The sequence below is a fragment of the Helianthus annuus genome, chromosome 8, assembly GCF_002127325.2.
Source record: "Helianthus annuus cultivar XRQ/B chromosome 8, HanXRQr2.0-SUNRISE, whole genome shotgun sequence".
Lineage (NCBI taxonomy): Eukaryota > Viridiplantae > Streptophyta > Magnoliopsida > Asterales > Asteraceae > Helianthus > Helianthus annuus.
Window position 1 is genome coordinate 22144955 of NC_035440.2, and position 6000 is coordinate 22150954.

A 6000-nucleotide genomic window follows, 5' to 3' on the forward strand; every position below is an offset into this window, starting at 1 on the left:
CCTTGTGGTGTTGATGCTGATCAGCGGCAACTCGATCATCTTCATCATTTGAGTGCCTTCGCGTCGTGTCTTCATTCCGAAGCTTGTCATCGACCATGTTCCCCTTGCCTTTAGAATCTGCACATGCAAGAAATCTATACGCGTAATGAGAACAACTGCTTGGAATATAGTTAGCATGAACAAACGACACATGCATGACCTCATGTTTAAATCAAACATCGTCCGACAGTTTGAAAGTTTGATAAATTTATCAATTTTAGTCTTTAGCTTTCAAAACTTGCAAATTTCGACCGTTTATGAAGATTTAGTCAATTCGGTTTTCGTTCAGGTTTCAGGTAACGAAGACTCGAGTTCCAACATCGTACGATCGAAAATAAAATAGAAATAAAATCTTTTTGGCTTTTATAAAGTTTATATTAAAACACACCTAAAATCTTTTTGGTATTTTTGAATATTTGAAATGTAAAGACTGAAAGCAATAAATAAATATATACAGACATTCTTTTTACGAGTTTCGAGGGTAAGAGAATCATATCAGTGTACGGTCATGCCAAAACGCTCTTGTTGTTCAATTAATTAATATTAAGATAAGCATCCTATAACAATTATCGGTATTGTTGTCCACATAAGCTCAGCTTATCAGATGTAATCATGGAAAGGGGATACGTTAAGGTATGATTTATACTTACCGACCGGTGTTCATCCACATCACGACACATTCCCGTATCAAGGTATGCACGAGGGTTCATCTTACCGGTGAGTATACCGATTATCATCTGTTTGACCGTATATGATGTGAGATTCTCACTTATTTTGATTTGAAAACAAGCCCTATGTGATAGAGTCACTTATTGATGAGGAACTTGATTTTCATATGCATGAGGGCACAGGAGCAAGTCCGTGAACAGGTCAGTACTTTCGTACAGCAGAGAGACGAACTTGACTCCCGGATAAATGTGATATATCATCACTTATTTGTTTGGACATGTGATTGTTTATCACTTATTGAGGTCGAATGCAATATGTACACGTATGTATAGTATCATGGAAGATCTAGACTTGCGTCCCCGTTATTTCTTTCAGTAAAAGATACAACCATGATACCCAGATGATAAGCAGCATAAAGACCGAATATCTCAGAACCTCGGCAATCTATCAAACGAAATTTCGGTACTAAGACCATATGCCAATGAATGGTTCCCACCTGGTCTTCAGTCGATTTAAGATTTATATCACCCCGCACACTTTAAAATGATTGTGAGCCTACCGATACATCTTATATAGAGCTGCTTATCGCTTTTCATTTTAAGGTTTAAAGAGGTTTGGATAGACCACTGATGTACTATCATTTTCTCTTTTGCTCGCCAGGAAACTCATTTTTGTTTTTCTATTGTTTTTGTGTTTTTTGAAATTTTTCGATGTTTTTGGATTTTCAAATTTGGATTTACTCCCCCTAAAATCAACAAACTAAGATAAATTTAAAACACAAAGGTATTTACAAAAATGATTTTCCGATGTTGGTTTACTCTTGCTTGACCTTAATGCCGTTTACCAATAATAGAAAGTCAAATCTTGATTTGTCAAATGCTTTGGTAAAAAGGTCGGCACGTTGGTCATCGGTGTGGACCTTAACAACATCGATTAGCCTTTTCTCAAAGCAATCACGTATGAAGTGATATTTGATTTCGATGTATTTGGTTTTTGAGTGCTGCACAGGATTTCTAGTAATCTGTAATGCAGCAGAATTATCAACGTAAATAGGAGTAGTTAGGAATTCAAAACAGTAGTCGCGTAATTGTTGTTGGATCCAAAGGACTTGGGAGCAACAACTTGAGGCAGCAATGTATTCAGCTTCGCATGTTGATGTAGCGACGCATGTCTGCTTCTTGCACTGCCATGTGACTAGGCGATTTCCCAAAAACTGACATCCAGTCGTTGTGGATTTGCCGTCGATTTTGCATCCGCCAAAATCAGAATCACTGAAAGCGATCAAGTCAAAGTTATTATCCTTAGGGTACCATAGACCGGTGTCAGGGCAACCCTTCAAATAACGAAAAATCCTTTTTACAGCTGCAAGATGTGAGGCCTTCGGGTTAACTTGATATCTGGCAAGCAGGCACGTTGGGTACATTATGTCTGGCCTTGATGCTGTGAGGTACATAAGAGATCCGATCATTGCGCGGTAGTATGAGGGGTTAACAGCTTCACCCTTCAAGTCTGGAGTAATTCCGTGATTTTGTGGCAATGGGGTACCGATGGGCGTTGCATCAGACATCTGGAACCGGCTTAAGATGTCACCAACATATTTAGTCTGATGGATGAATATCTCAGACTCAGTTTATTGCACTTGTAGGCCCAAAAAGAAGGTCATTTCCCCCATAGCACTCATCTCGAATTTATCCTGCATGATGCGCTCGAAATTCCTACACAAGACATCATTAGTAGAACCAAAAATAATATCATCAACGTATACATGTACCAGTAGAAGATCCCCATCTTGTTCTTTGATGAAAAGAGTACAGTCGATAAGACCCCTTCGAAAACCATTCTCCAACAGATAATTAGATAAGGTTGCGTACCAAGCTCGCGGTGCTTGATGAAGACCATAGAGAGCTTTGTTGAGCAACCAAACCCGATCAGGATGGACAGGATCTTCAAAACCTGGAGGCTGTTCGACGTACACTTCTTCTTCAACCACACCATGTAAGAATGCACTTTTCACGTCCATCTCGTAAACCTTGAATCCTTTGAAGGATGCGTAGGCTAGAAAGATTCGAATTGCTTCAAGACGTGCAATAGGTGCATACACTTCGTTGTAGTCGATCCCTTATAATCTGACGAAAACCTTGAACGACTAAACGTGCTTTGTTCCGGATAACAACTCCGCGGTCATCCTTTTTGCATTTGAAAACCCAACGGGTACCAATCTTCTTGTAACCAGCAGGTTTCTCTACGAGTTTCCAGACACCAAGCTTCTGGAACTGTTGCAATTCTTCCTGCATTGCTTCCACCCATGAGTTATCTTTCATTGCTTCCTTCCAAGTTCTTGGCTCTTCCTGTGAGACATAACACGCGAAAGACCAATCGTTTTGTTGCCCAGATTCTCGAATCGCTGCATACAAGCCTGCATTGTTGTTGTTCCGCAACATGTTTCTCGTTTGAATGCCACTTTGCACATTTCCGATGATGTTTTGTTGAGGATGGGTATTATGAATCCTTGTTTCTGGATTATCTCGAACTGGAATATTTATACCCAGGTTGTTGAGATTGAGATCAACAACTAAATCAATGCCCGGAATTGACGAAGAGGATGATGCAGTAGCTTCAGCTGTTCTCGGGGCATCCACTGGAGGAGTACCCTCTGAAGTACCATGAACTGCTGTTGTAGGGACCTCTTGATCTGCATCTAGAAATTCATCATCCTTTGAAGATTCGTTCAATTCGGCAGCATCGTGAAAATCCTCATTGTCGAGAGCATTGTTGTTCACTGAAGATGGGTCTTGATTTACAAGAATTGGACGAACCACCGGTGAAACGGTAGCATTGTCACTCTCGAAAAACATCCTTGCCGCAGCACTTTCTTCAACGGCTTCAATATTGATCGAATTGAAAAAGTCATCGTACTCAAACATCCAAGGCTGACCAGGACATTTGACTGGCAAGGTGTGCCGTTGTACTCTGACCTCAGACCATTCTTCGACCCTTTTTGTCTCTAGATTCCAGACACGTAAGTTCGGGGTGGCATACCCAAGAAAGTATCCCTCAATTGCTTTTGCCCCAAACTTTCCATTAGGATCGATAATTGTGCATGGAGTTCCAAACGGTTCAAGATAAGACAAATCTGGTTTCCGTTTGTGAAGAAGCTCATAACAGGTCTTGTTGTGCCTTTTGACTGTAAGGACTCGGTTCAATGTGTAACATGCAGAGGCCACAGCTTCAGTCCAGAATGGAATAGGCAACTGCGACTCTACCAACATTGTCCTAGCAGTCTCGATCAATGTGCGGTTCTTACGTTCAGCGACGCCATTCTGTTGAGGAGTATATGCTGCACTAAATTCATGAAGAATACCTTTTGAAGTGCAAAACTCCGCCATGGCATGATTTTTAAATTCTGTACCATTATCGCTACGTATCCGCCTAACCTTCAACTTATACAAATTCTCAATCTGAATGATTAAGTTTTTGATAATACCAAAGGTTTCACTCTTGTGTGCCATGAACGCCACCCAAGAAAATCTTGAATAATCATCAGTTATCACGAGGCAGTATTGATCATTCCTAATGCTTTTGTGCTTAACAGGACCGAACAAATCCATGTGCAAACGTTCAAGAGGAACAGCCACCGTGTTGATTTTCTTAATCGGGTGCTTCTTCTTTGTTTGTTTTCCTTTCTGGCACGAAACACAGACGTATTGAAGATGAAAATTTTTAAGAGGAACACCATTCACCAATTCATTTGACACCAAATGATTCATTTTGCGTAAGTGAATGTGACCCATTCGTCTGTGCCAAGAGATTGAGTCTTTTTCTGTGGCTTTGGAAATGAAACATGTTGCTTGTGCAGACGTAGTAATAGCTTGGCTCATATCAAGGACGTACAAATCATTTATCCTTGGAGTTGACAAGAGAATCCATTCTTTTGGAATTTTGAAGCCGGGCTTCAGCACATAACATCCATTAGCATCAAAGTGTACTGAAAACTGCTTGTCACAGATTTGAGAAACACTAAGAAGATTATGATCAAGTTGTTGCACGAAATTGATCTTATCAAAGCTGACAATCCCGTTGGATATCATTCCTTCACCCGTAATATAACCACCCTTATCTCCAGCAAAAGCAACATAACCTCCTCTAATAGATTTGACATCGTAGAGAAGCTTCATGTCGCCTGTCATGTGCCTGGATGCCCCACTATCAACAATCGAATGACTACTGATAGTTCCTCCTGGAACACCCTGCACATGAACTCAATTGATTAGTTGGAGATGGGGACCCAAGCCATTGTGGTCTTGGGTCTTCCATTTTCATCAACAACAATTACTTCTTTTCTTTGATGATTTGTGAATTGTGATGGTCCCCCTGATTCAGTAACCATTTTTGGTTTCCAGGTCTGTTTTGTTTTACCAGTGTTGTTCTTTAAAATTCTAACTTCATGGTTGTCTGAAGTTTTTGAATTGTCTGGTTTGACAGAAACAGATGTTTTGTTAACCACATCGGTTTTAATCGCCTTTTCAATTTTCTTGACCTGTTGGCGTTTCTGTTTCTTTTCCCTTTCTTTTACAAGGCGGGGATCTTGTTTTACAGAAACAGATCGCTTACGGTCAGTTTGGTCACGGGGAACATCAACTTTTCCTTTTTGTTTATGAAGGTATGGGCAGTTTCGAATTACATGTCCAATTGTACCACATTCAAAACATGATCTTCGTTCAACAAACCCCGAAGTATCATGTGATCGTCTTGCCGATGATGATGAACTTTGTGATCCCGAGGTACTAGGTTTAGAACTGTTTGATTCATTTCTTTTCTGTACAGTTTCTTTCTTAACAAAATCCAAGTTAGATTTGTTTTCAAACGTTTCAATTTTGTCCGTTCCCTTTGATTTCACAAAGTTCACATTCTTGTTCTTCTTTTGATTCGGCTTCTTTTGAACTTGAGCCGGTGATTTTCCTTTTGGCTTGGTGTGATTTTGCTGTTTTGGCACTGTTGGTAATTTCTTATTGCCAAATTGTTTTCGAACTTCGGCCTTTGGAATTGGAGGACATTGTGTTACTGTAACACGTGATCCTGTCTTTCCCAAAAACTTACTTGTCGAATTTTCAAAGACTTTACTGATTAAAGATTGATTAACATTCTTAATAGGAAAATCTTTGTCTGAATAAATTTTATCATCACTAACAAGAGTGTACAGCAAATTCACACTCTCCGACTCTTTTACAGACGAGGACTCGATTGCAACAGTCTTAGCGGTTTTTGCATGAGGATCACATAGAATGTAATTCT